This window comes from Rhipicephalus sanguineus, chromosome 4 (assembly GCF_013339695.2).
Source record: "Rhipicephalus sanguineus isolate Rsan-2018 chromosome 4, BIME_Rsan_1.4, whole genome shotgun sequence".
NCBI classification, from domain to species: Eukaryota; Metazoa; Arthropoda; class Arachnida; order Ixodida; family Ixodidae; genus Rhipicephalus; species Rhipicephalus sanguineus.
The window spans coordinates 38,108,783-38,128,068 of record NC_051179.1 but is presented as its reverse complement, the minus strand read 5'-3'; positions in this window follow the sequence as shown (position 1 = coordinate 38,128,068).

The window sequence follows — 19,286 nt, the reverse complement described above, 5'->3', positions numbered from 1 at the left end:
GCTAGTTCTCCGCCAAGAATCGATCTTGACGTGCAGAGGTAAAGTGACTCACAACCGCATGTCTGTTTGTTAATTTTGTCACCTACACTCTAAAAAAAAAGGGAGCGAGAATGGAGCAACGGGCTCCATTCCTCCTTCGGAGCAGCGACTTTCTCCTTTGCGGACGATTTACTCGTCGCGCCCTCTTGCGGCAAGCGCCAAGGGAGAAACGTTTCTCCTCAACCACGTGACTTGCGCGCGCGCGCATGCGCACGCCGAGTGTGATTCCGTGCTGCGGAGAGCGGACGCTTTTTCGCGCTCGCTCGGCAGTCTCAGACCAGATTATCCAGTGCTACCGATCTCGGCCAGTCGCGTGCAATTACTTGTACCTAGGATTGATGCGAGCAACACACGAGTGACGTTCATTGTTTTTGTTCTATGTGTTGAGTAACGTGTGTGGCGTTTTTTTTTTCTTTTTTTATAGGCTCGGCGTGTGCGCGATGCGCCGCATACTTTTGTGTGTCTCGTGTTGTTTGTATACGTTTGCGCACGATCTGCTTGTCATAAATACAGTAAGTCCCGCTTCACAAAACAGTCTTGTTTTAATGAACACCTTAGACTGTACACCAATAATTCCATTTTTTTCGGCGTTAACATACTTGGCAAGAGCACGCGTTTTTAGTTTTACACAGCACTTATCAATACAACAAGCAATATAAAGAAGCATGAAAGTTAATTTTTACAACATTTTAGCACACGTGATACCACTGGACAGCGCATGCGTGAAAGTACGATGACGTATAATTGCTGGAGTTTGACGTGTCGAAACCACCGTTTGATTATTAGGCACGCCGTAGTGTGGGACTACGGATTAATTTCGATCAACTGGGGTTCTTTAACGTGCACCCGAACATAAGCACATGGGTGTTCTTTGCCTTTCGCCCCCATCGAAATGCGGCCGCCGTGGCCGCATTTTAACGTTAACCTGCTTCATAATTGCACATATCTGAAAAATAAGTCAATGACTTCTGTCAATTAAGCCAAAATTCTCAATCACATGCGTTTTGGAATACGCATGCCATCACTGAGAATTAGGACCGACTTATGCACGCATGCAGTATGTATCTCTCGTTCTCAGGATTTTGCTTTGGCGTGCGAAGCTCAACACAAAATGCGCTTCTAATGACAGCTGTGCACAGTAGGTAATCACTAACACTCTCACTCACCTTTGTGAAAAGAGTATTCCAAATTCAACGCAAGACTAACCACCGCCACAACAACAACTACACAGTTGTCGCACAATGACCGCAATTTCACACGCCAGGCGAATACCGTGACGTAACAGCGGTGTAGCGCCAGTTTCTCTACTCAAGTAATCGAGCTGCCGCGGCGCCAAGAGCCACTGACATCGCTCTCGAAAGACCACCGTCCGGCGCGAGGCCATCTTGTCTTGTTTCTTCGCACGACCCGCGTTGTAATGTACGTATACACAAATGAGACGGCCGTACCGCATCAGAAGCATTGTCACTGAAGGGCTAGCAGTTCAACGAATCCATGGCCCATCGTCATACTTGTGGTTAACGCATAAATAGAATGTGAACCGATGTCAACGCCAAACCAGCCAAACCACTCAATGAAGTCGACGCGACGAAGGCGACGGAGTCTGAACGGCATGTTGGGCATGTTGCTGATCTTGCGCCCTCCCACAGTAACTATTGAAAATAAAGAAATGAGAGAGAGAAATTTCATCTGTGGCCGCTGTCGGAAGATGGCGCTACTTCAAAATGTCATCGGAATGGTATGAACGGCTCTCAATGTGGTCGTTTTCGCACTAACTTATTCAACTCTGTAATTATATCGTTCATTATTATGCGGCTTTAGATTAACTGGTGCGCTTGGCTAAGCCATAACTACTATTTAATAATGTTGGCGTATATTGTGACGCAGCCATGGAATCGTAAAGAGTTGAATAAAAATGACGCACCTTTGTGCCACCATGGTCCACTGTAATTTATTGACTATATAAGGGCCAGCGCTTCATAGAGGGGTATGTGTAAGCGTCTGTACGTATGCGTCTGTAGTGAATGGTTTTATACATGCAAATGAATTGTGTATGTATTGAATTCATTGTGTGTACTATGTATCTGGCTAGTGAACGTGTGCGTATTAATAAAAGCTGTATCAACTTTCCGGTGCCCTTGAGTAATCCATGAATGGGCCTACCTTCCCGAAATGCCGTGAGCAGTATGAACGTACGCCGCCTCTGACAAAAACTTCTTTTTTTTAGTATTGTTTAATCCCTCTAGATGGCGCCAGCTACCACCTACTTCACGGCCGCGGCGCTCTCACAGCTCCACCTACTTATATGAAGTTGAACATCTATCTATCAAAACTATGCTCTGCTGCGCTGGGATTGTTTTGATGCTACAGAATACATTTTGGAGGCACAAACGCGTGGATAACGTCGCTACACCGTGTGACGCTTCGACAAATAAAGACAGCAAGCCTAACGTACAGTCTCCGGGTGAGAGCCACTTTGCAGTATCCGTCTCTTTTAAAGTGAACGCCGTCTCGCTGGCCGAGCGAAACGTACGAGTTCCGTCGTTCCGTTTCGCGAGGTTTTCATCACTACAGGTTTGTCTCCTTGATTGTATTGTCATATCGTTCGATATTAAGCTCAGCGGGACAGTTTTTTGTGATTGCCAGTGCCGCATACTCTTTGTCAGTCGAGAATCGATGCACTCGCTAGGCCTAAATCTATTGCTCGCTTCGCTGGCTTGGCGTCAGCCATCTTGATTTTGACGGTTTCTCCATTGAAAAGGGAGGAACGGTTTCTCAATTTGAAGACGAACATTGGGGACATCGCCGTTTCTCCCTTAAAGGAGAGAGGGTCACTCCATTTTTTTTAAGAGTGTAGCATCAGTATTCTTCTATGAATTATTCATCGCTATTGACACTACTCTCACAAGTTTAAGCGCTGCCTCAGACTGCTATGATCACCGCAAACAAACATGTCGGCTATCGTCTAATCACACTGGAAATTGTAGAAGAAGAATTGCAAGTTTTACACAAGGTACAGATCATGTCGCGACAGAATTGAAATATCGCTTGCTAAAGGCCTGGAGCCGCCAGAAAGTAACGGAAAAATAAACGTAGAGACGGAATACGAGTTTCATAGTTTTCATCCCGCAATGGGCCTCACTCAAATGGCGTACGCTCAGTGTTCACCCATCCGCGGTTCATTAGGACAAACCATACACTCGTAGAAATGAAACGACACTCTCATCTATTTCGGGCACGCGCGCCGCAAAGTACAGCGCAATATTTAAACTTTAAGAAGAGGGTATCCTATTTCATTTGCGAATGCAAAGCAGCTCAACTTAATGGCCAAGTTAGGGAAAACGAGAAAAAGCAGTAAAGAGCACTTACAGAAAGAGCCTGACTTCATTCCATCTTACAACTTATTGCGAAGAAGTGTCCATCAGCATGTGAGAGAAGTGTTTCTTATCCCGTCTCTATAGCATATTCGTTACTCTATTCCACGGTGATGTTTTCTCAAGTGCTGCTAGAAAAAAAAAAGGGAAGGAACTGGAGACTCGAAGGAATGCCATTAGGATCGGTTTCTATTCCCTGAATGTTATTTGTTTAATATTTTCGTAAACTAAACGGTATCCTTTATACATCACCTCCGGAATGCAGGTATTGTATCTTTATTTTTATTCGAGTTTTTCTTTCTCTATCTCGTGGAAGTAATCAGCGATCGAGCGCTTAGCAGTTTGTACAGCAGCACCAGAAAGTGCTCCGAGTTTAATTCTCGGAAGGCACGAAGTTTCGGAAAACTCTGGAATGTAAACGGCGCAGGAAAAGTTAGCGGGCACTTCTTCGTGCGCGGCAATCTAATTCCCCATACCAGATGATTAATTGATTCATTGAATGCCACGCGTCTCGCTTCTATGAGCCTCGGAGGCGCTTATTGGTGCTGCATCAGAGATGAGAAATTGTCTAGTTGGTACGAATTACTGGCTTGAGACACATTCAATTAGAACAAGAAAGTAGGATGGGCAAAGTGAACGTAACAGACAAGACGGAGAGCTAAACTTCAGCTTCTGTTCAACTTCAGCGCTCATTCATTAGTGTGCCCCCCCCCCCCCCGAAAGAAAAGAACCAGTTCAATAACTCCGAATAACGCCGCTGCACGTCCATATGTATAGCTCGCATGTTTCTCGCTACGCATACATTACTACCATGTTATTAACACCCATAGCATGAATACGGAACACACTATTGCTAGTTTTGGATGTCGAATACCAGAACAAACACGCTATCAGAGCTTACGAATGGGATAGAATTCCCGTTGTAAACAACACACTAAGCGGTGTAGGATTCGTTTTATGACTTTTTTTTCCAGTGTGCGTCAGCCCAAATTTCTATGAGGAATGAGGAGATGTCTCTGGGGGCCTACTGAAAACTGGAAAGTAGGAAGCAAATGTAAAACCAAGAAACTGCTCCGGCGCCTGTTTTTGACGCGATGTTTGACATCATTCAGACATTTTGGAATCTGCAAATATTGCATATCATTATTCGACGTGGCGCGCTTTGAAAGAACGTGCCGTCTGAACGATCTGTCACACCAGTTCTGTTTTGTTTTTGTTTGTTTTTTTGTTTCTGCGTGTTCTATTCCGGCAAAGTGCATCTCTTCAGACGAGGCGTTGCATCGCTTCGTTGAATACGGTAATAAAAATGCATCTGGCCCAGACACGACATCCCATTTCTGCCTCCCGCGTTTATTTGCATTTTGACGTCTCTGTGAGGAACTGCGTTATGTACGCGTTTCATTTGCACGCTGCTGCCTCCCGACTCTCCATACACGTTCATGTGTAGTTTTATTCATGTTTCTTTGATGAAAACTGCTTTACATATCGTAACCATTCAATGAACACTGAATTTGGGCAGCATTTTGTCCTGGCATCTCATTCGGTGACATGAAGTGTTTTCGTATTCACAATAATGATTGCCGCAGCCAAGAATCCCAAGAGCAACGTGTCGCTGCAACAAGCTTTTTGTCGAAAATTTCTCCGAAAGTTCGTGTCTGTTGTCAGAACACCTTTTTAAATGTTTCGTCATTCGTTTCAACCCAATGTCGGCTACTCCGACAGCTATGAGTTCATTTACTCCTGCAACACCAGGTGCTTATGGTAAACAAATCATATGTTAAAAAAAATAAATGTGCTATGGCATGAACACAAGGTCAACCTCAAATGCAGCAGTGTTGCCAGCTGTGGTATCCTAAATACGCGAAACGCGTAGAAAGCCTTAGGTCATCGCGAAGCATCAAAACTAAACAAAAGCGCCGTTTCTATGTTTTCATATTTCCACGTCAGTAATATTTATACATTGCCTATTCGCACGAAACAAGCGAGCCTTACACATGTTTTAGTCCATTGAGCACGAATTTATATAAAGTTTTGAAGGGTTAATTTTTATGTAACAGCACCAGCAGTTATTCGTAAATATTTCGTAGTTCTTTGCGTCAGAGCCGCCACAGTGATACAGCGGCTACGGTGCTCGGCTGCTCACCCGAAGGTCGCGGGTTCGAACCCGGCCGGCGGTGGTCGCATTTCGATCGATGCGAAATGCTTGAGGCCGGTGTACTTACATTTAGGAGCAAGTTAAAGCACCCCGGGGTGGTTGAAATTTCCGGAGCCCTTCACTACTGCGTCCCTTATAATCATATGCAGGTTTTAGCTCGTAGAACCTCAGATATTATTATCATTTGAGTCAGACTACCTCACTTAGCGGCCGTTGAAAAAGATTAAAGAACACGACCTCTAGTATCCGCTGTTCACGGCAGTAGTTACCAGCAATATGTTGCGTTATGCACGCCATCGCTCAAGAACATAAACTTGAAGTAAACAATACTTAAAGGTATCTAACCAGTCCGGTCCTCGGCACTTCTACACTTACTCATGCTGATGATGCCATATATTTCAAATCAATATAAAAACATGTGAACGTTTAAGACAAAGTATCGGGAGTAATCTCTCACATTTTTCAATAAGGAAGGTTGATTGCAAACCCAACTTTATAACCTTACAAGTTCACCCTGAGAGAAGCAGCTGTCTTGATCATTTTACCATCCTTGAGAACCGTGAGAACCAAAACAGGTGAATAGTTTTCGAAATGTTTGTTGCGTGCTCCATTTTGTAGTCTGCCTCGTTAATAGAGAAGCATTTCTTCAAAAGCTCCAAATAAATGCTGTGTTTATCGGCATTGTGTTCTATAAGGTCACCATCGACAATCATAATCTCACTCAGGCTTACCTCTAATGCTGTTGTCGTAAACTTTAAGTGATAACCTGGTTTTTTTGTGTAACATTGCTCGCATGTTTCCTCACAAGGGCAGATCGTCTATCGATAGGGTCTAAATTGAACTAGAACCGAGAACGTACGAACGCCTTCTTTTTTTTCTGCTTTCTACTTTTCTCTGCTTACCATAAAGTCAAAACGTTACGATCTATACTCGGCGACAACTTTCCTTGACAGCACTGTGGAAGCTACAGAACCGAAGTGCATGCCTGCTACCGCGCCAAGAAATAGTACTTACGTTTACTGATAATTTTTCGTTTTTCTTGCTCAAATAAATGTTGCTTTATTTATTATGAGACTGAAACAGTTGCGGGAAGTCGTAGGTAACATACAGTTATTGTTCACCTCGCAAGAATGCCTTCCTTTTCTTTCCATTCTTAGACAGCACCACCTTTTCAGCATGCCCGTTTTCCAAAGTAAACATGGCGTCCGTGACGTAGTGGGTCAGTGTGCGGCCGCAAACGCACCGTTTAGTTCTCCAAGAAAAATGTACTCGTAATATGACACTAAAATGTACTCTGAACAATCGAAATGTCTCTCCCGTTCACATTCCCTTCACATTTTTCGTGAATATGTTTTCTAAACGCGTTAACGATGCGAGCGAGCAAAACCGAAATCAGCCGCAAGCTGCCGTACTACATGCGGAGCAACACGAATGTGCGGAAGCCCCGCCTCCGTAGCCTTCGCTCCAATGTCAAGATAAGTTGTCGTCGAGTATAGACCCTATACTACGTCCCGAATCCGTTCATCTCCGCGGACGGCCTGTGCCATTGTGTGGGTTCATAAAGGAATGCAGCGGCCTCAACTTCAAAGCAACGTCGATGATGTCATCAAATACGATATCTTGAATTTTATGGTGACGGACTTCGCGGGAATGGCCACTGCCCCTGCTGAGCTTGCCAAAGAAACTGAACCATCCGTGTAAATGTGAACGTGTCCGATGTGTTTCTCATGCAGGAACAGTATAGCGTAGCTTGTTGTAGGGCCAAATACGACGACTGTTCTTTTTTTTTTTTCTTTTGGTTTCCGGGACTAGTTATCAAGGTTTCGGGGGAGTGTAGGCACCACAAAGGTAACGGCGATCTTGCTGCTTGCGCAAGGGAAGCACTGTGTGATACGAAGCAATAATACCGCTGAACGTAGAGTGTGGCCTAGAAGTATTAAGTGAGGCGAGGAGGTGCGGAAGGGGCTTGGTAAGATAACAGCATGCTTCTACGATACGAAGGTTATTATGTGATAACATAGAAAGACAGTAAGAAGCCCCTTTAAATAGTCTCCAAAAACTGCTTTTCTTTTAATTACGTAAGCAGCCAGGCTACAGCTAGAGTAAATCTCGCTTTTCCCCCTCAACAACTTCGCCGAGCGGTTGTCCCAATGTTGCGCTCTCAGAGATCGGAAGGCGGAACTTAGAGAATGAGAAGTCACATTATTAAGCAACTTGCCTCGGTATGTTACCGTGCCACACACGTAACAAGCACGGTAGTCGGGCACTGTGTGAGCCCATCAGAGCAGCCGGGGACATGGCATGCTTCAATAGCGTTACAAAATGTGTCGTCTGTTCAGGCAACTTCACGGGCATTTGTGTGCTTAGTGTAGCAAACCCAGACATCACGGCCTAAAAATAGGCCGTGCAAACGTCTGGAAAGTCACGCGGTCATTCGTTACTGCGACTAAAGATTATACAGCAAAAATTATCATGATAAAGAAGTGTCAGTATCAAACGCGTCATAAAAAGCGGGAAAAGGAAATTGTTATCACAGGCAGTGGAGCTCCATTTGTTCTCCAGCGCATTATTCCCGGCGTGCCGTAGCCTCTTCATCCCGAAAGCGAACAGCCTTTTGCGCGCTTGCACAGACCTCGCGATGAACTGCTTTATAGCCGTGTTACGAGCGCCGTGTTAGCTTTATCCACTTAAAGCGTTCGCGTAAAGTGTTTCGCGTCTATGCACAGAAAAAGAAAAACAAACATTCGCGTTCGTAGCAGGACGCTCCCGACTTAATGTCGGAGCGGCTCACGTTGCCTTCTCGACGTCGTTTGGACATTATGGCGATGACGTAACGACGAAATTTTAGGATTTTGTCGTAATCACTCCGGCTGGCTTATACGCGTGTTCGCCGACGTCATGCTAGGAAAAGGTTAAGTCGTGAGAAGCTTCGTCGGTGTTTGGAGATCCCAAGGTGCGACGTTGTCAGCTCATCTGTATGCGTCTCCCAGTCCCAGTTGCTGAATAAACTATGTTCCTTGCATCTCGAGTTAACTTACGCTCGAGGTACTTAGTGAGATATCAAGAAGCGAGCAGTGATTTGCATATATCTGTTTACAAAAAGAGAGGATCAAACACGAGTGTTGAGACCATCTTGCGTCTTACTTATTAACGTAGCTGAGGTGTACACGGAGTCTAAATTAAGCAGCAATATCGCAAGCGAATTATTATGGTTTCTAAGAACTTTAATTTGTAATTTGGCAGGAGGAGGAGGATTACTTCTAATTACGCCTGGTGAGCAAATGACCACGTTGCGTAGGTTGATCACATAGGTCGCGATCAAATTTGCGATAGGCGGGTCTGATCATGCCGCCGCTCCTGTTCCAGATTTGCAATACCAAGAGCAAGGCTGAGTTGAATTCTCCCTTTTGAGCGATGTGCTCCCTCGCGTGGCTTTTCCTGTTTGTCCACGACGCCACCCCAGAAAGTTAAATTTGAAGTCCAATATTTTGGAACACAGGCGCCCTACAAAAATCGAACGAAATGAAGTTATCATAGAGTGTGGTCCCCTATGCGTTTTCCTTATAAACACATGCATTGATTGAGAAATAGAAACGTCAATCATAAGTTTTAACAGATATACTTCTTTATTCGAGTTATTCGTAAAATATTGTCCGCTATAACAAGTAAAACCCGTGAAAACAGTTGAGCATATCCACATTTTAGCGGGTTTTATTAAGATGTTCATACTTAAACGCAGTGTTGGTGGTAACGCCTTACAAGTAACGGCGTTACCGGTAACGCGTTACGTTTTCCAGTAACTTAGTAACGTACTCGTTACTATTACGGAACTGTAACGGGTAACGTACTTTCGTTACCATTTTCCGGTAACGTGAGGTGTCACGTTACTCGTTACTTTTCGTTCCTATTATCCTCGCAATCTCACACAAAATTCATTAGTCTTGTAAGAGCGTCTTTCTCAGAGCTCGCCCCGACGTTATTTTGTCGCTGCAGCAGACTGCTCTTGGCCCGCAAAGCGTTGACAAAGCGACAAAACGACCCCGCACGGGGTCCTTTGTTGCGCGGGGGGGGGGGGGGGGGAATTGCAATAGGGAGCAAATTGCCGAAAGTTATTAAATGGGTCTCCTATAGTTTCGGCTACCTTGCTATCGAGGTTCAAGTTGTCGTTGATTGCCGATGAAGCAAAGTGTAATGCTGTGCTCGTAACCGTCAAAAGCGAGCTGTCGAGACCTGCTCGGCTTGTGGACATCAATACTCGGTGTGAGCTCCAGCGCAAAGGAGGATGACTTCTTCGGAAGTGCCTTCTGAACGTGATCGCACAACTGAAGATGAGCGACTGTCTCGGTACCTTTGATGCCGCATGGCATCGCCATGAGCGGGCTTAAGGAAAACTTTATGTGGCAATGCAAAAGTCACTCCCCTCCCCAGAGCCTTCGTAAACAATTAAGTAGTCAGGAGCTGTGGGAGGCTGCTATGCGCAGCTACAACCCCGCACTTCAGGAGGCTATCCTGAGGTGGGCTGAGGTGGTGGAGGAGGCCTACCGCGAGTAGGATCCCTCGCCTTCATCTCGCAGCCCCTTTCCCTTAAGATGGGATAAATAAAGTTATTTCTCTCTCTCTCTCTTCCGCGCGTTCACCAAACTTTTCCTTAAAGTGAATACAGGAGTACCATATAGTGCGTCCGTCGTCTCCAAGTGAGCATAGGTGCGGACGTATTCGCTAATAAGTGAGTCAAGCTGACCGATTAAAGCTTTGAAACGCAGCTGTTGCTTGTATTCAGCGGTTTGTAGTTACATTAGGAAACTGTTCCTGCACTACACTAGCACTGTTTATCTAACACTAGCCACAGAGTTAGAAGCCATCACATGTAACTATACAGGCAACTTTAGGCCACTATAGTACTACGAAGACACGGCGGATTTGTGCAACTTGTTCTCGTTTAACCAGTATTTCGGGTAAAACTTTTGTTTGGGTAACAACTTTAATGTGACATATAAATATGAGTTTTATAAAGTTGCTATTGTAGGTTCTTGGGGCGAGGACATACTGCTTCAGATTTCTGACTAAGGGGTAACGGCAGAAGTAACATCCGTTACTTTTTTTTCGGTAACTGTAACGGTAACGCGTTAACTTTTTTTGGAGGGTAACGCAGGGCGGTAACGCGTTTCTTTTTCTTTAGCGTAACGAGTAACATATTTAGTTACTTTGTTTCGGTAACGCATACAACACTGCTTGAACGTCATGCAGGTTTGTATATGGTCTTGTATAACTGTAATCAGGAGAACTTTTGAACACACGTAGCGTCAAAGCTATCTCACATGCGAAAAGCGCTAAGCACTTTTTCCAGTATTCACTCTTTCAATGCGCGGTAGCCTATTGCATAACAGCCCCAAAAAAGAAAAACCAGATGTACTAGAAGTTAAGGATCTATGGGGTGCGCGCTCCGTAGCGCTGTTGTATACGCGATAGGCGAGGCATACGGGCTGCGAAGATATTACACTCCCGCCACATAAAATAAACCTGAATTGCGCGTAAACAACACCTGTGTTTCGTACGTTGTACCTACTTGGAATAGATGAGGCGCATTTGCCTATCTGCATAAGTGCCGACGCGCTGACTGCGTGCCCCAATTGGGTCTTTTGGGATGCGCCACGTTTGCTACGTTTCTCCAGCTCCTCTTGCCGTCTCGGTTGTAATACAGGCTAACAGCGAGAGCTCCTGCAAAAGGCTGCTGGAAGGCGCGCGTCGGCAATATTTCACGCGCCTCCCCTGGAAGAGACGACAAGAATTAGCACGTGGTACATTTAATCTTTCTCGAGAAAGGCAACTCGTTCGATTATGCTTTCTTGATCCTACACTTCGTAGTTTTAACATACTTTTTCTTTAATCTTCCTCCACAGACACAAGAGATCTGAAAGAGAGAAAGAGGGAAGGAGAGAGGGAGGGAGAAGAAAAAGAGAGGTCACGTGCGCTCCACTCGATTTAAGCGGTGCCACAGCGGCAACCGCTACAATGACATTTGTGCCTACGATGCTTCTGGCAGGCCATTATGCTGATACACAGCAGAACAGCAGTCGTTAGTTGCCCAGCACGTATGCACCTCGACTGACCACACGTTGCATTACACGAGCGTGCTGCAGTCCACTTGTACACATTTATGTTCTCTTTCGTTTGCTTGCTTGCTTGCTTGCTTGCTTGTTTGTTTGTTTGTTTGTTTGTTTGTTTGTTTGTTTGTTTGTTTGTTTTGTTTGTTGTTTCTGTCGTCCCCCATTCCCATTTTTTTCTGCTTGAATTTCACTTTCTCATTTAGCCTAGATATGATGCCACCTCTTGCCGGATCCTCATTTGTTCTATGGGCTATATCGGCATATTTTGGCTAGGCATTCCCCAAAAGTCAGTGCAAACAAAGCGCGGACATCGCTTGCCTCTCTCTGGGAGCACTAGAATGACGGCGCGCATAGGCGCGCAAGCGGGGCATGTCACGTGGTTTTTTTTAACGCGAAAGTGTTTTATGCCGGGGTCCACCACGGCGCCACTGACGTATATCCGTCACGGATATGACGTTGAAAAATATATAGACTAACCGATGGAAAGAAAAAAACTAGAGGAAAAAGTTCCGTCACCGGGAGTGAAACTTACGGCCCCTTGCTCCGCAGCGCGCGGCGCGAAGCGACTTCCGCCACAGACGACGCATTCTTCACCCCACTAACGGCGATCTATTTATATACACCATTTACCGGTGGTGGTACTCAGACATCGGTGGCACTTCAGCGTGTTTTTGTTATCACTAGCGAGATGGCGCGAAGGGCTCGAATTAATGGCACGCTTTAAAGGTGGTCGCCCCACGCGTTGCGATGAGCGCTCACCTCTTCAGGGCGTGGTCGCTCGTGCACGGCCGCTTATCCCATGATAGCGGTGGTTTGTTCGTCTTGTGCTCTTACCGCAAGTTTGCGTTGAAGATACAGAGAGCACGAAGGTCACTGCGCTTACCGCAGCGGCCGCTTTTGCGAAAGGAGAGCGCTGCTCACACACACGAGTAAGTTACAACTGTGACAGTTAGTTCGCGTTCATCTTGTGCATACTTGTGAGTTCGTTTCATGCGTCCTCCTTTGTGTTTGAGCAGCGCTCTTTAACTCTCGAGCTGTGACAGTTGTTAGTTCGCACTCATCCTGTGTATGTTCTTTCTGTGTGTCCTTTCTGCTTGAGCATCGCGTTGCAAGTTTTGAGCAGCTTGCCGTTTTTCACGTGACATTACAATTTGTTGCTATAGCATTCATTCCTTCGCCCTTGTGGCGAAACAATGCACAACAAACGCTCAACTACGTCTGTGAAGACACGTTTCACTATTGTGTTATACCGATTCCTATGACAGAGGGGTCACCCATGTTTTTTATTTGTATTTCGTGGGCATTTGTAGTAAGCAGTACACTTATGCATAATGGATAGAAAGTTAGAAACTGTCTAATCGGACGTTTTGCAAACCGATGTGCAACTTTCTCATTTGAACTTTTTGTCCAGGCTTCGTCGCTTCAAGAGTTAGTTAACCAAAGTGGCCTAATTAAGCAGTTAATGAGAACACAAGAAATAGTCTGACGTACTCTAGGCAACAGTCAGCAACATAGATTTGTTCGCGTCGTCATTGAGTGTGTCGACATATTTTTAAACTCTGTCTTAAGACAGCTGGGGCACCCTGTATATTCGCTCCGAACTCAATTTTCATGTCTCTGTTCACATGATTTTGCTTCCGTATTCTTTTAATTGAAATAAAAAACAATAAACGAAGCAATTGTTTTCGCCATTACATCACGACGACTACCGCTTTCCACTTGGTTGTTAGGATATAAATCAAATGTGGGAAATTATATAGCCTTGCATTTGCTTATTTTAAAACTTCTCGTTTAGACACAACAATCTAATGCTCGGCACGTATACAAGCACAGCGCGCAATTTCAACGTAGTTCACTCAATACTCATCACAAATGTCTTTGTACGTTTTCAAAAGAAAAACAAAAACGTAGAAGCACTTATGTTGCTTTGTGATCGAAATTGGACGGCCATGGGCCTAGTATTTTGGCCAATAAAAAGTTCGTCCTGTTATGCGTGATCTGCTTGAGACAGTCGAGCAAGCAGATGATGCGCAACCTTGCCGTCATGGTCACATGAACACGCTGTGTGTGGCGAGGCTGGATTCGGAACAGGAAGCGCTTTTACAGCAGAGCTGTTATGCTCGACGTTAGCCGTGTGTCGTAGATAGGGAATTAGCATCATCATGAACCGGCAAGGGCTCTCTTCTTCATTGTCGTCTTCTGCTTCGCTCCCAGAACACATGCTCCCGTTTCTCCGGCGTGGATGCAATAACTCTGATGGGTGAGAGGACGAGTGCAGAAAGAAAGAAAGAAAGAAGAAAGAAAGAAAAGAAAGAAAGAAGAAGAAAAAGAAAGAAGAGAAGAAAGAAAGAAAGAAAGAAAGAAAGAAAGAAAGAAAGAAAGAAAGAAAGAAAGAAAGAAGAAAGAAGAAAGAAAGAAAGAAAGAAAGAGAAATTCTAGGCGAAAAAATTTCTTGTCGAGAGCAAGCGTAGGCATCTATAGTATAGTATAGTATAGTATAGTATAGTATAGTAGTATAGTATAGTATAGTATAGTATAGCAAGGGGTGGGAAAGAGAGATGTAAGAGGGTAAAAGCCTAGCCAAGCCAGGTCACAACAGAGCTAGGTGCCCACCAGCTCTGTTGTGACCATGCCTTGCGCGACTTAGAGCAAGCCGCGCCAATTTTTTTGTCTTCGTGATAAAATACAGGCGGTAAATTTTTAGTTTTGACGTGTTCGCATGACCCGCTTCTTCCTGACCCGGTCACTCTCGGATCAGAGCAGGCTTAAAAGCAAGAACAACAATAAAATACAGAGTAGCGCGCGCGCTATAGAACAAATAAAGAGGATCGAGCTCCTTCGTACGTAACCCATTTTCCGAGTTCTCGAGAGGGTAAGCTCCCTCCGTTTGCAGACTCCGTCCACGTCGTCCGGTGTTCTTCGTTCCAATGGTCGGAATCAGGTTTGAGGCTTCTTGTATTCCTGCGCAGCGGCATCAGCACGGAAGCATGCTTGTTTCCATAATGCGTATCTCGGAGCAAACAAACCCGCTGCCGAGAGAGAGATGGAGCAAGTGAAACAAAAAAGCAGGGTACCGTTGTGGCGTGGATCGGCAGCATTCTGCGCCAGAGACCACTCGAGGCAATTAGGGTCGAGGCCCATTTTTCTTGCGTGACAGAAACACCCGTAAAGTGCACTCGGCAAGCGAGACTTTCGGTGTCACTCTCGTTTAAGACGCGATCGCTGCTCGCCTGTTTCCTGCACGTCTTCCGAGTCTCGACGCTTCTTGCGAAAACTCTTGTGAGCGCGACGGGGAATGGCGTAGAGCGTCACAACACGTTGAGATGAAAAAGCGGCGAATGTCGCTGAGGCCGAATTAGTGCATGCTTGACATTTAAGTAACTTCAGAATGAAGATGGAAGTGGAGAAGTGGCGTAAGCGATATGAGTCTCCCTTTGGGGAGTGGCCGTAATTGGCTGTGCGCGCACGACTAAGATGTGAAGCAGCGATCAGCCTTTTGGAACTTCACTGTTCACGAATTTTAGACCAGCAACGATAAATTTTCACTACGCGATTGGCCTTTGCTGGAAACTGCCGCAAGTAATAGCACAACATCACATCACATCTCGCGGCAGTCGCCCTCTTTCATGCTCGTGCGTGTTCAACAGGTACCTTTCAGGTGGGCGAATGAAACATCGTCGCAACGCTGTGAAGAGGCAACAGGTGAAACCGCCGATACTGAGGAGGAGGAAGGGATGGACAGAAAGGGACAGAGGTTAGCCAGACACGGTAGCCAGACTGGCTGGCTAACGTGAGCTGGGGAGAGGGGGTAAGGGATATAAAGACAAAAGGAAAGCGATGTTACAAAAAAGGTAAGAAGTGGGGGGGGGGGGAGGGCAAAGGAAAAGAAAAGTAGAATACGACACTTTAATGTCTGTCTCTAAGACACGAAACATTCTAAAGTAACTCACTGACGAGTACGAAGCTACATGGTAGCAAGCTGGTGCAGCAAGAACATCACTTGAGAGAACGGGAGGCTTTAATTTAAAATAGATAAGTGCTTAATTCAACGATTGCTCAACATCTACGCGCATCATCGGGACTCTGTATCCCTTAATCCTTATCCCTGTTTTGATGTACTAAAATGTGCGGAGCTTTCTAGCCTGCATAAGAGTCCCTGCAGGGATGGTTTCATCAGTCTTCCCAGCCCGATAGCCTACAGTGACGTCACTGTGATTTCCGATTGTCCAGTTATTTTATTCTCTCCCGGATGACATAGTACATCTGTCCAACTATGATGCACTACGTGATGCCTTGGACAGTTATCTTTTCAGACGTTCCTATTTTGGCTTTTAGGCATGGCAGAAATGTTTAGCATTTTAAAAACAAAACGTTTAGCATTTTGTAGAATCTAGCTTTGTGCTCTTCTTGTGATTACGGTTTCACAGATAAATTAAGACACCCTTCGTCCGCGAGGCTGTCCGCATGGCGGTCGGTTACAATTACGCCGACCGCAGTTAGCTCGCCTAGAAACACCGCCCGAAGCTTGCCAGGCGAAAGGCTCCTGTAGCTTCACTGCGGCGCCAAGAGACGGCGACACCTAACATGAGATCCCCCACTCCTCCCTCTTTGTTTGAGCTCCCTCCAGATTGAAATTCAGCTCCCCCCGTACACCCGCTCCAGTTTACCGCCACACTCCTTTCCTTCCAGTGTGGCTCCCCTTTCCCCATTCCATCTGTCGCTCGAGCTCTCTCCTCGTTTGTTGTATTAACGGGATCTCTGTCACCTTTCATTTGCCCCGCTTTCTTTTTATGGTAAAAGCTGTTATGGCAACGCAACAGCCGATATTGGTGGCGTAGTTGTCCGCCGCCGCCGCCGGTGTCCGTAACCGCTACCGCGCACAATGAGAAAAAAAAATATCAAGGATCGAGCGGGATTTGAACGCAGGCCCTCTGCGTGGCAGTCGAATGTTCTACCACAGAGCCAGGCCGGTGCTAGAAAGTCCCTCACAAAAAGACACTACATAGGTGTCATGTCGGTGAAGGAATCGCAGATAATAATAATATGTGGGGTTTAACGTACCAAAACCACGATATGATTATTAGGGACTGAGTGATGAATGAATGATGGAATAGTCCGTGCTTCCTTACTTGGCAAAATTAATATGATTTATGGTGCAGTGAGCACCTTGCTACTGTACTTGTAGTACCGTAAAATCGCGAGCAAGCACCCCCTTTCCTTTATGGGAGATCTGAAGTATGCCCCCCCCCCCCCCTTCCGCATTTTTTTTACCTGTTCTCCGCTACTGAATCCGGAAGCAGCGGTTCCTAGGAACCAAGTTCTGAGAGTCTTTATATATGCGCACGTTTTCTTAGTAATTTTACAGTGTGGTGCCTCGGGGTTGGATACCGAGTGGTCACAAATTGTTGGAACTATTGAAGAACGTCTTTCCCCCTTGTCATAACATAAATTTCTCTCGAGGATTTTCTCCGGTTCTGTAAAAACAGTAAATGCATGCTCATTCAATGAGGCATTTCATTAGAAGCACAGGTGTGCGTTCTTCTTAAAGGCTTTGGTTATCTTTCACCGCAGGGGAGGGACGGGGGGGGGGGGGCTTGCTCGGCATTTTACTAGTCGCTCCAAGGGCGTTTACAGCGGGCTCTAGAAAGGCCGCTCCTCCAGCTTTGCTGTGACTGTGCTGTATGTTCAGCGCAGGCCTCGCGTTTGTCTTCCCTCCCTCTCGACGCTCGCTCGGTTTTGCGGTGTTATAGAACTGCGGGTTCGAACAACGACGCCTTCAAACGACGACACGCGGTCGGCGTGAAAGCACTAACCGCTTGCGCTATTCAGCCTCTAAGCCTGCGGGATAAAACGGTCCCGTGCCTTTTCCTCCTTTAAGTTATTCTTTTCTTTTGCATTTCGTTGCCGGGGCTCTTTCAACATGAATGTAACGTCTTGTTGCCGCTATTGCGTCTGGCGCCACTGCGCATGCGTCGGCTTTATTCCGAGGCAAAGCGTACAGCTGTTGTTGTTCCCGAGAGGAAAGCGCTTTTACGATAACGTTACGAAAGGTACGCTGTCGATGCTCGCTTGCTCCGTCAACGTTCGTGCGTGCATCACGCATGAAAGCTCTATCGCGATACACGCTGTTTGTGAGGGCGGCCGCCGAGCTAGCAATATTGCTTTGTGCTTGCGAGTGCCAGCCTCGCTTCGGTGTCCAGTACATAAGAATGCTGCCTCTTTGCGTTTGAAGTAAAGCCGAGGTGACAAACGCTTGTTGCTCTTTGCTCCCTTCACTGAAACGCATGTATCTGCCAAATATACGGTGCTTTCATATCAGATTGCCTGCGCAGGCGCGGTTCCGTGACTTCGAGTTTCATAAAGGATGTCGGAACGCTCAAGGTTTTTGTTTACGAGGACGTCGAGATTGACAACGGAATGTTTGACATTCTTATGAAATAGAGCAAAGGCATGAAACGCGCTAGTTATGATAGAAACATGTCCGAAACCAGGCACGTAGGCAAGGGGGGGGCCCGGGGGGCCCGGGCCCCCCCCCCCCCGAAATTCGTCCAACCTTCTATATTTCCGGGCAACTTTTTCTTCTTTTTGCCATGGAAAGACTTTCTTTCGAACAATTACGCCTCGGGCCCCCCCCGAAAAAAATTTCTGGCTACGTGCCTGTCCGAAACCTTTGCATGATCGATTATTTTGCGACAGTGTTGTCATCGTGAGTTTTTCGGGGTGCTTGACCGTATCTCCTACTCTATTTCTAGACGTTAACCGGGCTTACGATAGTGTCACCAATGGAGCAGCCATTAACATGTCAGAAGCAGCACAACTTCGTGACAAGATATACACGTGAACTGGTAGCTACGGAAATCGTTCTACGTGCTCTATAAGATCGTACGACACGCGAGTGGTCCATCTAGGTGTGGTGCTAAGTGCGGTAGTTTTTAACCTATCTATTCCTGATTGGATTATTTGGCAACCACCAAGCATTGTACGACTTATAAACCCGGACAACATCTGTATTTGAACGTCAGGAGAATGACTTTGACTTGGTTTATTAGGCAGCAGTTTTGGTCGGTGATTATAACTCCTGTCGAAGGTCTGGTCGCCAACCAAATTCATAATATTACAAACGAGTTCATCTGAAGCATTTAGCACCAGGTACAGACAATCAACACTTGGGTCCTTGTACGCACTTTCCTTATGTTCGAAGACTGCGCCGTGGGTACAAAACGGAATCCAAACTCCTCCTACACCGCTTTGAGTTCATACCCGCATACTCCGTCGCTCATCGATATTTATTCACCAGATGAGAAGGAGCCGGTCTGCACAAAGAGAATGACGAATTATTGTTCAAACGGAAGCTCAATCGTTCCGGAATCACCATGGCTCACCGAGAACTGTTGTGCCGTCTTAATTAACTTGCCCTTTGTGAGATTCCTGGAGCGTCAGTAAGAAGAGACGAAATTTGGCCGAGCTTGCAGTACTGAATAATTATTGAAGTTCATTGAACCGTATGTAAGGTCACTTCATTAGCATACACGCTGACATTTTGCTAATCATGATTAATAAGTTATCGTGGCTCTGAGTTGACGGAACGTCTCCTTTTGCGCAGTGGTCGCG